This window comes from Neomonachus schauinslandi, chromosome 3 (genome assembly GCF_002201575.2).
Source record: "Neomonachus schauinslandi chromosome 3, ASM220157v2, whole genome shotgun sequence".
Lineage (NCBI taxonomy): Eukaryota > Metazoa > Chordata > Mammalia > Carnivora > Phocidae > Neomonachus > Neomonachus schauinslandi.
The window spans coordinates 80,563,111-80,581,511 of NC_058405.1; the positions used below are offsets into that span (position 1 = coordinate 80,563,111).

At 38.2% G+C, this 18,401-nt stretch overlaps 1 non-coding gene across 1 annotated transcript; it reads right to left on the bottom strand.

The window, feature by feature from the left end:
• Window positions 1-17,816: 17,816 nt before the first annotated feature.
• LOC123324448 lies at window positions 17,817-17,918 on the bottom strand. The gene has a single exon (XR_006539819.1). It is a non-coding gene; the product is annotated as a U6 spliceosomal RNA (small nuclear RNA).
• Window positions 17,919-18,401: the final 483 nt, after the last annotated feature.

The window sequence follows — 18,401 nt, forward strand, 5'->3', positions numbered from 1 at the left end:
TTAGTGAGATAACTTTTAAGTTAAGCTATCTGATGATTCACTAAAATGTAAAAGCTGAAAAAAATCCGTGGCTCTTAAGTAATCATTTTGGTAGTATCAATCACTGATGAACAAAGAATTATTTGCTAATGAGGAATACTGATATGTGTGTGTATGTGTGTATGTGTTTAATGCAGATTTTTTTTTTTTTTAAGCCTGGCAGAGATTGGGAACAGCACTGACTAGATATAGGAAATGTTCTTCCATTTACACTCCACAAATACACCTTATGATGATCCTGGCTATATAAGGAAAGCTTTATGAATCCAATAATGGCCTTTATATGACATCTTCGGATGTTATATATAGTGTGAGTAATCCTCTCTTTAAGTAAACACAGCATACAATGTGCTAAGCCTAATAAAACAGGGAAATAACTCATTTTATGCATTCTCCATCCTCAAAACTAAAATTCCGTGTGTTAGACTGGAGCAGTGAAAGTAATGTCCAGCCTTACGAGGCAACAAGGGAAGGCAAAATCATGACAATAGAAGCAGTGGGTATAAAGCTAGGGATTATGGTAAATTCTGTGGTTCGGAAGGAAGTGGGTAGCTGATAGCAGTCAAAAGAGGCTCAGGTTGCTGCTATATGGGAAATGTGAACTAACAGGTGACCAGAATCATCAGTTAGTGTTCAATTGTTTGATTTCAATGACTATGAGCATTCTAATGGCCTTAGACAAAAAATTTCAGACTGGTATATTATTTCATCTACTCCTTCCTCTTTAAAATAGAAAACAGTGGGAAATTAGTAAGGGAATAATTTTAGAGATCATGTTATTAAAAATTAATTTTTCCATAAAGTAAGACATACATGCGTAATTTTTGGGAATACTTGTTTAAATATCAAATTTTATTTGAATTTATGTACTATGTTCTGTTGTTTAGAATTTTTTAATATTTACAGTAATTCATTTGGTTAAATGCTTGATCAGTGAGTCAAAATATTCTATTTAAAGATTGGGCAGTGGGGTGCTTGGGTGGCTCAGTTGGTTAAGCGTCTCTCTTAGGTTCAGGTCATGATTTCAGGGTCCTGGGATCGAGCCTCACGTTGGGCTCCCTGCTCAGCAGTGAGTCTGTTTCTCCTTCTTCCTCTGACCCTCTGCCTGCTTGTGCTCACTCTCACTGTCTCAAATAAATAAATAAAAATCTTAAAAAAAATAAAGATTGGGCAGAATAAACAATAGTAATAAGGACAAATCCTCATGGGAAAGGACATAATTTCATGGCTTGTGGACAGTTGCCTTCCAAGAATTGTTTTACATTGATCTTCTCATTGGTAGCTATCATTTACTGAGAGCTTACTATGTGCTAGGTATACTATAAATGTATTTTATTTTTTCTTTTCTTAAAATTGAGATATAATTGATAAGTTCTTTTTTAAACTATTTTTTTAATTACAAAAGTAATGTAGCACTGCATAATGTAAGCATGAAAGCGTCTCTGCTGCCTTCCCTCCATCTTTGTTCTCAGAAGTCATTACCTTAACAGCTTGCTGGGGAAGATAGTTTCTGTCACTTATCGAGATCACCCAAGCTGCAGCACATGTGACTTAGGTTGAGTCATGACCCCTAAACATTTTTGAGCATCAGTAATGTTCATGTAGAGGGAATGAGACTCAGATAACAAACTTGAGAGTGTGAGAAATAGAATTTTGTTTTTCTATAACTAAGTTTAATTTCTATTTCAAATTCGATTTGCCAGGTGGTATAAAGTCAGCTTTGCTATGATGGAGGTCACCCCAGCTGTCCCAAGGGTTGGGTCTGTGTGGTACAGAGGGCTTATGTAGTTCAAGGTGTTTGGGGAGAGACCCTTCTGTCCCTGGAGTTTTCTATCTCCTAGAGGGACAAAACTGCTGTTGGTCTGATGTGGGAGACAGCAAACTCAAACTGTGAAACGTTAAGCATTAGGAGCTTGGTGGGGAGGTTGCACTCCCAGCTTCCGTGGTACTACACACTGTGACATTTGACTTGCCTCCAACTGGGCCAAGCCAGCTTCGGGGAAGCTGTGCAACGGATCTGTTCAATTCTCTTCTTGTCTCACAGTGGACAGCTGCACAGAGGTTCCTGTTAGGAAGAACAGGAGACGGAGACGGTTTGAAAAATGTATAACTGGAGAGAAGGACCTGACCCACAGCCTCCATTTTCCTTGAGGCCCCTCCTCAGAGACGCAGCTCAGTCAGAGGCAGGTGACAGAGTGGGGCTCTAAGAGCTGCTCTATGGATTCACTTCCATATATTTGGTAAAATTTATCATTTGCAAATAATGATTTTTCCCCACTTATTTCCAATCCTAACATCTTTTGCTTCTTTTCTTACTGCACTGACTTAGCCTCCGGGATAACGTTGAATAGGTTGGTGAGAGTAGGCACCTTTGCCTTGCCTCCGACTTTAAATGGACTACTTCTGATGCTGCACAGTAAAGTTTGATGTTTTTAGTAGATGCCCTTTATCAGGTTAAGGAAATTCTTGTTTATTCCACATTTGCCAAGAGCTTTTTAAAAAATTATTTATTTATTTATTCAATAATATTCCAATAAGCAGAAACTAACAAATAATGAACAATTGTTGACTTTTAATTATTTTTCTGCTTTTTTGTTAGTAGACAATTTTTTAGAAGCCTTAAGGTTTACAGAAAAATTGAGCAGATCAGAGGTGCCAGGTGGCTCAGTCGGTTAAGCACCAACTCCTGGTTTCAGATCAGGTCATGATCTTGGTGTCCTGGGATCGAGCCCCATGCTGGGATCCCTGCTCAGTAGGGAGACTGCTTGAGGATTTTTCTCCCTCTCCCTTTGCCTGCACTCCCCCCCGTCCCCATACTCTCTCTCTCTCCCAAATAAATATATAAACCTATTTTAAAAAATTGAGCAGATGATATAGTCCAGAGAGTTCCCATATAACCCACCACCCCACACATGCACTTTGCCCTATTATTAATATCTACATTAGTGTGGTACATTTGCTGGAATTAATGAACCAATATTGATACATTATTATTGACTAACAGCCATACTTTATTTGAATTTCCTTAGTTTTTCCCTAATGTCCTTTCACTGTTCCAGGATCCCTTCCCAGGAAACCAATTTGCCTATTTGTAACTTGTTTTTCTTTTCTTATCAATTTTGCAAGGAGTTTGTCTATTTTATAGTCCTTGTGAAGAACCAGCTTTTATTGGGTTGATTGTCTATGGTTTTTACATTCTTTATTTCATTACTTTTACCCTTATCTATATTACTTTCTTCCTACTACTTTTTTTTTAAAGATTTTATTTATTTGAGAGAGAGAGAGAAAATGTGAGAAAGAGAGAGAGAGAGCACGAGAGGGGGGAAGGTCAGAGGGAGAAGCAGACTCCCTGCCGAGCAGGGAGCCAGACGTGGGACTGGATCCCCGGACTTCAGGAACATGACCTGAGACGAAGGCAGTTGCTTAACCAACTGAGCCACCCAGGCGCTCTTCCTAATGCTTTCTTTGCATTTGTTCTCTTGTCCTTTCCACAGTTTATTGTGCTTATTTTTAATCTTTCATGTTTTTACATAAATGCATATAAGGTATAAATTCCCTTTACATCCTGCATTAAGGGTTTTCCACAAGTTTTTAAAAATACAGTTCTTTCTGTTAAGTTAGAAATATTTCAAAGCTTTCATTATGCTTTTCTATTGGGCCAATGATATTTAGAAGTATACTTTTAAATTTCTAGATATATGTGTTTTTAAAAACAAAAAACCAAAAAAAACCATATTTATTATTGATTTCTAATTTTAATAAATTATGATTAGATATCATGGTTTGTGGCATATCAGGATTTTTTTTTTTGCCTTTTTAAAATATTGAAGTATAATTAACATACAATCTTATATTAGTTTCAGGTATACAACATATTGATTCAGTAATACATTACTATATATTACTCAGTGCTCACCATGTTAAGTGTAGTCACAATCTGTCACCATAGAACATTATTACAATATTGTTATTATATTCCCTATGCTACTCTTTTCATTTCAGTGACTTATTTATTTTATAACTGGAAATTTGTACCTCTTAATTTTACCCTTCTTCTGTTTCATCTATCTACCCACCCACCTTCCCTCTGGCAACCATGAGTCTGTTCTCTGTTTTTAAGAGTCTGTTTGGTGTTTTGTTTGTTTGTTTGTTATTTGTTTTGTTTTTTAGATTCCACATATGAGTGAAACATCTTCTTTATCCATTCATCTATGGATGGGCACTTGGGTTGCTTCCATATCTTTACTATTGTAAATAAAGCTGCAATAAACATAATGGTGAATATATCTATTTGAATATAAGTCTAGTGTTTTTTAAAAAGATTTTATTTATTTGAGACAGAGAGAGAGAGATCGAGCATGAGCTGGCAGGGAGAAGCAGAGGCAGGGGGACAAGCAGACTGCCCGCTGAACAGGGAGTCCCATGCGGGCCTTGATCCCAGGAGCCTGGGATCACACCAGAGCCGAAGGCAGATGCTTAACTGACTGAGCCACCCAGGCGCCCCTAAATCTAGTGTTTTTGCTTTCTTTAGGTAAATACTCAGTAGTGGAACTGTTGGATCATATCTTGTAGTGGAATTACTGGGTCATACTTTTAATTTTTTGAGGAATCTCCAATTTGCATTCCCATCAATGTACCAATTTACATTCGTACGCAATTTATATTCCCACCAATAGGGTATGAGGGTTGTCTTCTCTACATCCTCCCCAACACCTGTTATCTTGTTATCTTTTTGATACTAGCCATTCTGACTGGCATGAGGTTCATCTCATTGTAGTTTTTATTTGCATTTCCCTGCTGATGAGTGATATTGAGCATATTTGCATGTGTCCATTGGTCATCTTTATGTCTTCTTTGGAAAAAATGTCTCTTCAGATCCTATGCCCATTTTTAACTTGGATTGTTTGATGTTTTTGGTGTTGAGTTGTATATGTTCTTTATGTATTTTGGAGACTAACCCCTTATTGGATATGCTGTTGGCAAATGCCTTTTCTCATTCAGTAGGTTGCCTTTTGGTTTTGCTCATGGTTTTCTTTGCTGTGCAAAAGCTTTTAATTTTGATGTAGCCCCACAGTTTATTTTTGTGTTGTTTTCCTTGCCTGAATAGACAGGTCTATGAATATGTTGTTAAGGGCTGTGTCCAAGAGATCTCTGCCTATGTTTTTTTCTAGGGGGTTTTATGGTTTCAGGTGTCACATTTAGTTCTTTAATTCATTTTGAGTTTATTTTTGTGTTGGTGTAAGAAAGTGGTCTAGTTTCATTCTTTTGCATGTAGCTGTCCAGGTTTCCCAGCACCATTTATTGAAAAGACTGTCTTTTTGCTATTGTATATTCTTTCCTCCTTTGTCATAGGTTAATTGACTCTATAGTTGTGGGTTTATTTCTGGGCTCTCTGTCCTGTTCCATTAATCTCTGTGTCTATTTTTGTGTCAGTATCATACTGTTTTGTTTACTATAGCTTTGTAGTATATCTTGAAATCTGGGATTATGATACCTTCAACTTTGTTCTTCTTTCTCAAGATTGCTATCTGGTATGACAGTTTACTTAGATACTGACATATGTCCTTCTAGTGTTTCAAGAAGATAGTGTTTGATGGTGACTGCTAAGACCAGCTCAATACCATCAGCTTTTCATTGACATAGTCATTAGTGTCCCACCTGGCCCAACAGTGGCCTTTGTCAGGGTCTGACTTGCAGGGTAGAGGGGTGGGTTTTGGGCAACAAGTCCCCTTGCAAGATGCCCTTTATGTCTGTTCAGTGGCAGAGGTGTAACACATAAGAGTGATAATCTGACACCATTTCTGGTTTCCATTAATCTCAGCACTACATCACTCTGGCACAAGGAAACTGTTAATCGGGTTTGAAGAGGCAATTCCAGAATAATTAGCATAATTCCACACTGAGATATGTTAATTGAGGGGGAAGTGAATGAAAGGTCTTGGGGACACCCATTAAATCTAGCAACTGTGGGAAGGCCACCCTTTGCTAATCTGAATCAGACTCCCTCCAGGTCACCAAGCCAGTGGCAACAGAGAAGCTGAAAAGTCTCAGGGCTCTTACCTGGATCTCTAGCTTTCTTTTCACCTTTTTTGTCTCATCTTTTCATTTTTCTTTAACATACATTTGTCCGTTTCTAAATCTTTTCAGTTTAAGCATTTCCTTTCTTTTATTTTCTTGCTCTTCATTTTCAGTCCTCTAATTTCACTTTCCCCTTGTTCTTTTTCTTTACTTGTGGGGGATATTTGCTTATTATGGATGTCTTAAAAGTCGCCTGTCTCCTTGCTTGGAACCAACATGTGCTTTAGGCAGGGAAAATTGTATTTAGATTGATCTATTAATGCACGCTTATTGTGCTGAAACTCCTGCCAAAGATACTAGTTAGAATTTATTTATTTATTTATTTTTAAAAGATTTTATTTATTTTTTGACAGAGAGACAGTAAGAGAGGGAACACAAACCGGGGGAGTGGGAGAGGGAGAAGCAGGCTTCCCACAGAGCAGGGAGCAGGATGCAGGGCTCGATCCCAGGACCCTGAGATCATGACCTGAGCCGAAAGCAGATGCTGAACAACTGAGCCACCCAGGTGCCAACTAGTTAGAATTTAGATGTGATGATAGGACATTCCTCTGGACAGTCTGGATTTGTAAAATAGATATTAAACTCTTTCTTTATTAGACCTCACTGTGCTTTGAGAGATTTATGGTCTTGTTTCCCAGTGGAGGAAAGGAAAAAATGGAAAATTCTATAGCCCACCAAAAGTATCCCAGTGATGCTGGCAATGGGGCTCTTGGATAGCAAGGCCTCAACTCTAGTAGTGAAAAGGAAGGGATCCTGTAGGAATCATTGCATTGAAAATGTATATGTTCAGTCAACCAATTGATCTATAATCAAACAAGAAATATTTGTTGAGGGCCTATGCTGTATGAGAGGCCCATGGTAGATAGTTTACAGATTACTAGGGAAATCTACGCAATCCCTAGCTATATTAATAGGGCAGGTTAAATGTAGGAAGGGGTAGACACAAAAGTATGAAGACTAATACAAGAGAAGATTGTTTTTTTTCCCTTAGCACTACTGGGTGGATGTACAGATTGACATAGGCCCCTCCTCTGTAAAACTATTGCAGGACGGAGGCTGATAGGGATACTTCTATCCTGAATGCATGGCCTCCGAGGTTGCCTTGGAGACCATTTTCATTCTAGCTAGCTGGAAAGGAAGGAGTATGGAAGTGCAGGTGTGGGAGCTTTTTACGGGCCAGGCCCAGAAGTATAACTTCTACTTACATTCATTGGCTAGGATTTGGTTACATGGCTACATCTGACAGCAGTAGAGGAAATGAGCTCCAGGTCTGTACCCAGGGTGGCAAAAATGTAAATTCTGGCTAGGAGCTGGCACTGTGTCCTGCCCCGGCTAAAAAATGGGCTGTTTCTAATGTGAAACTATGGATGACTTAAATTAGCTTCTTTATATTTTCCTATATTTTTCCAAGTTTATTATTACATGCATTACTTTTATAATCAGAAAAAAAATAGTATATCTTATTTTAAAAAATGTAATCCTGGGGTTTGGAACTTAGAACATTATAATTTTTTTCTATACAAACCGTTAAAATGGCTGTTTTGATCCCCAGATGAGATTATAAAATCCTATATAACCCACAAAGTAGTTGAAAATATAAGGCTAATCTAATTAGTTATTAACTCTGCCATGCTTCTCAAAGAGATTTACGTCTCACTATGAAGCCAGCCTGAAATCTGCACTCTAGGAGAAGGAGGTAAGGTAGGACTGAGGAAGTGATAAGAAAGAGAACTAGGAGGAGTATCTGCCCCCTTTCCAGAGGTGAATGAAGTAAAAATGTGGAAATAGGGGCTTCCTCTATCCCTCCATTTTGCTGCTCTTCCTTTCTCCCGTTACCTTAAGCTCCTTCCCCAGGCATGGTAGCTGGCTCCTTCCCCAGGCATGGTAGCTGGCTCCTTCCCCAGGCATGGTAGCTGGCACCTTCCCCAAGCATGGTAGCTGGCTTCTTCCACAGGCATGGTACTGGGAACTTCCCCAGCCATGCCCACTTTCTAAACTAATCCCTGCCCCAAAATCACCTCTTTATTTTCCCCTCTTCTTTCACTGACCTCACTTAGGGATTGTGGGGAAAACCTTATTTGATAATTATCAGATAATACCTTATCAGATAATTAATTATCTGAATTAAGTCAAATAGAATAATTCAACATTCAGATTGAATGTCCTATTAATGTTCTCCATCTGAATTATAAGTGGTTGGTAATACAACCACTTAGATTTCTCTGCGTATCTGCAGTTTTCAAGAAGAAAATTTGTTAAGCCAAATGCCTCTATCATTGGTAGAATTTTAGGCAGAGTGACCTAGTCAAGATTGTCAGATATTTTTGGTAGATACTTTTGGTCAGAGACTCCATCCAGGCTTATGTGGAAACCCTTCCCCTGAAGAGTTCAAATTTCTGTTTTTGCCTTTTATGGTGTCTTGCTGCCTCCATTTCTTAAAGCTCTAAATTTATTACAACAGAGACAGTAGTACTCTCCAAATATTCTTTGTGAGCCCCTACACTTCCTAGTCTCTTTTCCAGTTGTGTTGGGCCCTGTGACACAAACAGTGTCTACTGGGCTATGAGTGGAAGAGTTGTAGGTCACTTCTGGGTAGGCCAGTGTGTCTTCAACACACACTCTTTCACCTAAGTGGTTACACGTGAAGACAACAGGATGGCAGAGGTGCTCAAGGAGGAGCCAAGGAGACCAATCTGACCCATGGCCAAATGTGATGTGATGAGAAAATTCTCTGTTGTATTATACCACTAAGATTTGGGAATTTACTTGTTCCCACTAGCCTAGCTTGTCCTGACTAATACAGGCTCATAGGCAGCAGAGAGGGTGAGTTATTGGGAGTGGAGGAATGGAAAAGGGAGGGGTTTGTAGGCCTCAGTCAGGAATCACCTTGTAAGACACTCCTTGTTCTGACTATTTAATGAGGAAACTGGTGGTGTCAATCATGAGGGAACTGTTAAGGATGATGTCATCATCACCATCCGTTTGTGAAAAGTGGAGTAACATGGACAACTATGTTTGGATTTGGAGGAAAGGATTCCTGGAGAGGAAAGAAAATAGAGCTGGGAAGTTCAACTGAAAGGCAAGAGAATTTCTCTGACTTTAAGTACTTAGCTTCTGGCTGGAGACATCAGGATTACTAATCTCATGAAATATTATACCAAAGAATATACAAATATTAAATGTAGTGCAGAATAAAATAAATATTTGGAAAAAAGAGATTATGATAGGCTGGAAGACCAGGGAAGAAGAAAGTCTTCACAGAAGAATGGGCATATGAGATGGCCTTCTAACATACGTCAGATTTAGAAAGATGGGAGGAGAGGGCCTTCTGGGTGGAAGGACTGATGTGCACAAAGGTTTTAAGTTCAGAAAATCCTGGGGCACCTAGGTGGCACAGCTGGTTAAGCATCTGACCTGGTTTTGGCTCAGGTCATGATCTTGTGGATCATAAGATCGAGACCCACATTGGGCTTTGCGCTCAATGCGGCATCTACTTGAGTTTCTCTCTCTCCCTCTGCTCCTCACTCCCCCGTGCCCCCCTCATAAATAAATAAATTAATCTCAAAAAAAGAGGCCAGAAAATCCTGTTAGTCTAGTTTGACTAGAGTGTACTATTTGGGGAGGGTACATAAGTAGAGGTGAGACTTCAGAGATAGATGGAGGACACATTGTAGAGAACCTCAATGCCATTGAACACCCTTAAACTTTATCTTGAAAAGGTGCTGTTACAATGTAATGGTGAAAAATTGCCAACCACCTCGATGCCCATCAATGAGAGAATAGATAAGTAAGTTACAATGCTGCCCATCTATGGTATACCATTCGGCAGTTATTCACATGGAAAGATCTCCAAGGCACTGTTGAGTAAAAACATCAAGGATATGTTATACCACTTGTGTAAAGCAGCACACATCCATATCTGTAAACTCTATATTCCTGAATGCACATATATATAAACACACACAGATGTATTTGAATGCATCCTAGGAAGGAAGGATACACACAAACTGGTAACAGTAGCTACATCTGGGCAAAGGGCTTGGGACTGGCCACAATCTTACCTGCTCTCCAAGGTCAAGGCCTTGGAGAGCTTTTGAGGAGAATGGAGCCTAACCAGATTACTTCTGTCACCTAAGCCTGCTTCTTTCCCCAAGCGCAGCTCAAACTGGATTCCAACCTTGGTTATCATCTAGGTGGACTGGCTTGCTTTCCCATCAATTGAAATGCATTTATGGCAATAGAAGGTAGTAAATCCCCTTGCAAAGATAAGCAGAGCTCTCTTTCATCAAAAATTATTTTTCACTGAGTAAAAATATTTCTGGTCAAGACATAGACATCCTTTTGAGAGTGATATTTTTAGTTTTCTCGAATGAGAAAATCCTTTATTGGAGTAAAACAAAACAAAACAAAACAACTGTTTATATCCGGACTACTTTCAAGAAAAATCTGAAATGTACAATAACATTAAAATACATTAATTAGGGGCGCCTGGGTGGCTCAGTTGTTAGGTGTCTGCCTTCGGCTCTGGTCATGATGCCGGGGTCCTGGAATCGAGTCCCGCATCGGGCTCCCTGCTCGGCAGGAAGCCTGCTTCTCCCTCTCCCACTCCTCCTGCCTGTGTTCCTGCTCTCACTATTCTGTCTCTGTCAGATAAATAAATAAAATCTTTTAAAAAAAATTAATTAAAGGGGCCTGGGTGGCTCAGTTGGTTGGGCGACTACCTTCGGCTCAGGTCGTGATCCCAGAGTCCTGGGATGGAGCCCACATCAGGCTCCCTGCTCAGCGGGGAGTTTGCTTCTTCCTCTCCCTCTGCCGCTCCCCGTTTGTGCTCTTGCTTGCTCGCTGACAAATAAATAAATAAATAAATCTCAAAAAAAAATACATTAATTAAAACCACAGAACAATTAAAATATTTAAAAAGAAAGACCAAAAATTATTTAGCTTACTCACCAATAAGAAATACATATATTTTTCAACTAATGATAGAGGAAAAGTTACCTACAGAATAAACTATATTTTGGTTCTCACCTCATATCATATCCCCAAATTTCAGATATATTAAAGTCACTATCAAAATACAACAAAGCAAGCAAAAATGAGTCCAAAATTGTATTTTAAAAAATGAGCAATAAGTTTTATCTCAGGATTGCAAAGATGATACAATATTAGAAAAATCTTCAATGTAATTCATCACTTTGACAAAATTAAAAGAGAAAAAAATCATACTATCATTACATCAGCAGATGTAGAAAATGTCCAATTTTTGCTCATATAAATACTCTTTAATTTGTTAAAGTATATTGCCTCAAAATCTATAGCAAATATCATATTGAAGGGTGAAATGCTAAAAGAGTCTCATTAAAATGAGACTTGCAATATCCCTGTTATTGCCTCACAATTTAATAATACACTGGATGTCCTAGCCACTGTAGAATTTGTACTGTCATATGAAATATTTGCCTATAGGGAAAAGCCAAGAAAATCTGGTTATGAGCTATAAACTACTGATAAGTGAGCTGAACAACTTATTGTATAAATCATTTATAAATTCAGTAACAGAAAGATATTTGGAAAATCCTCAAATATTTTGAAATTAAGCAACAATATTTCTTTCTTTCTTTCTTTCTTTCTTTCTTTCTTTCTTTCTTTCTTTCTTTCTTTCTTAAGTAGGCCCCATGCCCAATGTGGGGCTTGAACTCATAACCCTGGGATCAAGTGTCAGATACTCTACTGACTGAACCAGTTAGGGATGTTTAGCAACAATATTTTTATTTATTTATTTATTTTTATTTATTTTTTTAAATTTTTTTTTAAAGATTTTATTTATTTATTTGAAAGAGAGAGAATGAGAGAGAGAGAGAGCACATGAGAGGGGGGAGGGTCAGAGGGAGAAGCAGACTCCCTGCCGAGCAGGGAGCCCGATGCAGGACTCAATCCAGGGACTCCAGGATCATGACCTGAGCCGAAGGCAGTCGCTTAACCAACTGAGCCACCCAGGTGCCCAGCAACAATATTTTTAAATAACCCATGGGTAAAAGAAGTCACAAAGGAAATTAGAAAATATTTTGAACTGAATAAAAATGAAAATAAAAACACAACATATTTTTTGTGAGATGCAGCATGAAAGTAGCACTGAGAGAGAAATCTGTAGCTTTTAATGTTTATATTAGGAAGAACAGGTCTAAAATCAACATGCTGCCAACTTAAGGTGCTAAAAGAATAAGTTAAACACAAATTAGGAATGGAATAATCAAGCCAGGAATAGAAATCAGTGAAATACAAAACAGTTAAGCACTACAAAAAATACAACATAAAGGTTTTGTTTTGTTTTTTTAATCAGTAAAGTGAATAAATCTAGCTAGACTGGTCAAGAAAGAAAAATAAAAAAGAGGATATCAATATGATCCTAGAGACATTAAAGGATAATAGATATTAAAATTCAATAATTTTGAAAACTTAAATGCAATAGATGAGTTTGCTGAAAGATTCAAATTACCAAATTACTAAAGATTCAAATCACCAACTGCTAGCAGAGATAGGGCAACTGAATGCATTACAGATGGAGATATAAAATAGCACTACTGTTTTGGAAAACAGTTTGGCATTATTTAGTCAAGAGAAATGAAAATGCATGTTCACAGAAGACTTGTTCATGGCAGCTTTATTCAAAATAGCCCCAAACTGAAAACAACCCAAATGTCTGGGGGTGAGCGCATATAAAATATATGGTACATCTATACAGTGGAAGCAATGTAAAGAAATTAATTACTGATACACACAATCTGGATGGCTTTTAAAAACATAATGCTGAGAAAAGGAAGCCAGACACAAAAGAATATATGCTGTTTTATTCCATTTATACAAAATTCTAGGAAATACAAATCTGATCCATAGTACTACAAAGCTATCAGTGAGTCCATGGTGCTTGGGGTCGCCATGAGTAGAGAATGGGAACCATGTGGGGTAATGGAAACATTCTGTATCATGACTGAGGTGTTGGTTACATGACGGTATGTGTTTCTCAAAACTCATCTAACTGTACACTTAAACTGTGTGCATTTTATTTTATGTTATACTTTAATGAAATTGTTTTTAAAAAATTAATAACATTTTTATGCAACAACCAACTAGAAAATGTAGTAGAAAAAGATGATAGCAACAAACTACAGGATACTTCAAATTAAAATGAACAAAAGTGTGCAAGAACTTTATGGAATCAATTGTAAATAATTAAAAGACATGGGGGAGCATATGGGTGGCTCAGTCAGCTGGGTGTCAGATTCTTGATTTTGGCTCAGGTTATGATCTCAGGGTTGTGAGATCGAGCCCTGAGTCAGGCTCCACACTGGGCGTGGAGGCTGCTTAAGATTCTCATGCTGCCTCATGGGGTGCCTGGGTGGCTCAGCTTGTTAAACATCTGCCTTTAGCTCGGGTCATGATCCCAGGGTCCTGGGATCAAGTCCCACATGAGGCTCCTTGCTCAGCGAGGAGCCTGCTTCTCCCTCTCCCTCTGCCTGCTCCTCCCCCTGCTTGTCTCTCTCTCTCTGTGTCAAATAAATAAATAAAATATTTAAAAAAAAAGATTTTTTTCTCCCTCTCCTTCTGCCCCTCCCCCATCTCTCTCCCTCTCTAAAGAAAAAAAAATATTGAAAGACATGGAAGATCCAAAAATAGAGAAATAGACCAAGTTTCATCAATGTAGAGATCAGTACCAAAGAGATGCAAATTCTACAGAAACTGATTTCTTTTTTTTTTTTTAAAGATTTTATTTATTTGACAGAGTGAGCACAAGCAGAGGGAGAGAGATAGAGAAGCAGGCTCCCCACTGGGCAAGGAGCCCAATGTGGGACTCAATCCCAGGACTCTGGGATCATGACCCGGGCCGAAGGCAGCCGCCTAACCAACTGAGCCACCCAGGCGTCCCATAAACTGATTTCTATATCCAATGCAATTCGAATAAAAATTCCAAGAAAATCTTAGAATAAAAATTCTAAGAATGTCACAAACTATTCTTAAAATTCATGTGAAAGAGTAAATGATCCAAGAATAGCTAAAGGATTAGTGAAAAAAGAAATTAAGAAAAAGGACTTGAACTATTGGGTGTAAGAAATTATCATGAAGCTATAGTACCTACAACACAGTGGTACTGAATCAAAAAAGACAAATGAAAATAGAAGAGATCAAAAATAGATCAATGGAATAGAAAACAGATACATGTAAGATAGCAGAGGTATTACAAATTGGTAGAGAATTGATATACATAAAAATTAAATTAGATTCCTTCCTCATACCATATACAAACAAAAGAAACAAAAACACAGGAAATATAGCTAATCTTGGGATAGGGAAGGATGGTATAAGCAATTGAAGAAACCACAAAAGGAAACATCAATAGATTTGTCGATAAAAATTTACAAATTTCTAATATCAAACAAATGCAAATATATGCACAATATTGAAAGAGAAAGTATTAAAATTATCATTATCTAAATAACTCTTTTAAATCAATGAAATGATTCATATAGGAGAAAGACAATGAGCAGAGAAGAAATACAAATTAGATATTAACAAACAAAGAAACATTATATAACTAGCAAGTCTATGCAAATTAAAATGAGATGCTGTTTTTTATCTACTAAATTGGTGAAGTTAAAATAAAACAAAAACCTGTATTATTCAATACTGGTGAGGGTGTGATGAGATAGGTATTCTCATCCATTGCTGGTAGAAGTGTAGATGGGCAAAAATTTCTGGAAAACAATTTGATAATGCCTTTTAAAAAATTTATACCTAGTGGCGCCTGGGTGGTTCAGTTGGTTAAGCATCCAATTCTTGATTTCTGCTCAGTTCATGATCACAGGGTCGTGAGATCTAGCCCTGCGCTGGGCATGGAGCCTGCTTAAGATTCTCTCTCCCTCTCCCTTTGCCCCCCCTACCTCCCACCCCCGGGGTCGCATACACACATGCTGTCTCTCTCTCTCTCTCCAAAAATTATTCCTATTATATTAAAATTTATAATAGTTAAAAGCAAAAAAACTGAGTGTCTAACAAGTAAATCAGTGACGGTATATTCATATTATAGACTTATGCAGCTAGTGGAGATCATATTTTGCAGATATATTTAGTTGTCATGAGGGAAATAGTCAATATTGATGGTCAGTGGAAAAAGCAACCTATAAGTTTATATAAAATTTATTTCTAATTTTTTTTTTTTTTTTTTTAAAGATTTTATTTATTTATTTGAGAGAGAGAATGAGAGAGAGCACATGAGGGGGGGAGGGGCAGAGGGAGAAGCAGACTCCCCGCCAAGCAGGGAGCCCGATGCGGGACTCGATCCCGGGACTCCAGGATCATGACCTGAGCCGAAGGCAGTCGCCCAACCAACTGAGCCACCCAGGCGCCCTATTTCTAATTTTTTAAGCAAACAAAATATATGCATACTATAGGAACAAGATTGGAAATAAACATAACAATATTTTAACAGTGATCATCTCAGTGCGAAAATTGTAGATTTATATTTTCTTCCTTATGTTCTTTTAAACCAACGTTTCTACAATAAACATGCATTAGTTTTGCAAATAGAAAATATCTCTAAAACATCAGCAAGAATAAAGAGACATATGTACTAGACACCTCAAATAAATGACTTATTGAGAGTTTAAAAGAAACAGCTTTAAGGATCTGTAAGTCGGAACAAAAGGAAAACAATCAGGTTACACAGTTCAGGTAAAAGCAGCGAGGAATTTTGTCAGGAGCAGCATTTACCAGAGTGTGTTCTGTGAATCCTAGTGCTGTTTGTATTATTGCTCAGTATGTAATATTAGGGAATATTATGGAATGATGGAAGGGAAGTTTCCCTGGCTACTAAGGTTGGGTACAAAAGCAATAGTTTCTTAACTTCCCTTAAACTTCTGATAAGCTAAGTGTTTGAAATACTATTATCCTTGGTTGTTAACATTCACATGCTTTAGACTCCAAATTGTACGCATTGGAATAAACATTCTGTTTTGTAAATCCAAGAGCCTAAGGTATCTTTTAGCCTAAATAGAAGCCCATTAATGATCAGAGTGCCAATGGAGAGGGTCAGCTTTTTTCAATAAAGACCTACAATCTGTTGAAGCTCTTAGTTAAATATTTGACCGAATTCTAGAGTTCTGTGCTGTTAACATGAAAGAGTCCATTTTAGTCTGTAAATATTAGAGCAAATGTTACCAATTTACCCTTAACCATTATCACATCAAAACCTGGCCCTTGGGGCGCCTGGGTGGCTCAGTTGGTTAAGCGACTGCCTTCGGCTCAGGTCATGATCCTGGAGACCCTGGATCGAGTCCCGCATCGGGCTCCCTGCTCGGCGGGGAGTCTGCTTCGTCCTCTGACCCTATCCCCTCTCATGTGTTCTCTCTCTCTCATTCTCTCTCTCTCAAATAAATAAATAAAATCTTAAAAAAAAAAAAAAAAAAAAAAAAAAAAAAAACCTGGCCCTTGAGGTAGATATGATTTTTTTCCTTTTTTTTATTATGTTATGTTAATCACCATACATTACATCATTAGTTTTTGATGTAGTGTTCCATGATTCATTGTTTGCGTATAACACCCAGTGCTCCATGCAGTACGTGCCGTCTTTAATACCCATCACCAGGCTAACCCATTCCCCCACCCCCCTCCCCTCTAGAACCCTCAGTTTGTTTTTCAGAGTCCATAGTCTCTCATGGTTCGTCTCCCCCTCCGATTTCCCCCCCTTCATTTTCCCCTTCCTGCTATCTTCTTCTTTTTTTTTTTTAACATATAATGTATTATTTGTTTCAGAGGTACAGATCTGTGAATCAGCAGTCTTGCACAATTCACAGCGCTCACCATAGCACATACCCTCCCCAATGTCTATCACTCAGCCACCCCATCCCTCCCACCCCCCCACCACTCCAGCAACCCTCAGTTTGTTTCCTGAGATTAAGAATTCCTCATATCAGTGTGGTCATATGATACATGTCTTTCTCTGATTGACTTATTTCACTCAGCATAATACCCTCCAGTTCCATCCACATCGTTGCAGATGGCAAGATCTCATTCCTTTTGATGGCTGCATAATATTCCATTGTATATATATACTACATCTTCTTTACCCATTCATCTGTCGATGGACATCTTGGCTCTTTTCACAGTTTGGCTACTGTGGACATTGCTGCTATAAACATCGGGGTGCACGTATCCCTTCGAATCCCTACATTTGTATCTTTGGGGTAAATACCCAGTAGTGCAATTGCTGGGTCTTTTGGTAGCTCTATTTTCAACTTTTTGAGGAACCTCCATACTGTTTTCCAGAGTGGCTGCACCAGCTTGCATTCCCACCAACAGTGTAGGAGGGTTCCCCTTTCTCCGCATCCTTGCCAACATCTGTCATTTCCTGACTTGTTAATTTTAGCCATTCTGACTGGTGTGAGGTGGTATCTCATTGAGGTTTTGATTTGAATTTCCCTGATGCCGAGTGATGTTGAGCACTTTTTCCTGTGTCTGTTGGCCATTTGGATGTCTTCTTTGGAAAAATGTCTGTTCATGTTGATTTTATATAATGTCTTATAATGTAGCTGTAGACAATATCATTGTTTAACCCCCAAGGTGTTTAAACTGTTGAATGAAGTTACTTAGTTGTATCCGTTAAACTTGGGGAAACTTTGCTCAATACATGCTCTTCCATTTTTTTTTTTAACATGGAACACTTCATGAATTTGTGTGTCATCCTTGTGCTGGGGCCATGACAGTCTTCTCCATATTGTTCCAATCATGTGCTGTGGAAGCGAACATCATGGACGTCTGTTTTAGCTACCAGGTATCATGCTCTTCTCAGTGACAGGTCAACAGATCCAGTTTAGATTGTTTCTGGTTTGAACAGAAAAGGAGGCCAAACAGGCATACAGGTAACTCACCCAATAGGCTTAGCAGGTTATTTAAATGTAAGTTAAAAAGAAGAGAGGTGAGCACGTAGTTTTGTTTTCCACTGTTTAGAACTGGACTTTGATCCTTCAGAAGCTTCCTTCAGAAGCTATTTTTAATTATTTGTTGCTGTCAGAAGCATTCTGGTACAAATTTTGAAGGCCCACTAAGCCTGACAGGGCAATGTCAGGGGAAGGGATAAATTTCATCTTCAAGAGTTTATGAGCCAAATAGACTCTCCATGGTCCCAACCTGTGTTCTTCTAATGTCTTGTGATCTCACACCATTATCACTAAAAAAGTTTTGTGCAACAGACCACAATGTATGTATATTAATTATGATGTAGAGATACTATA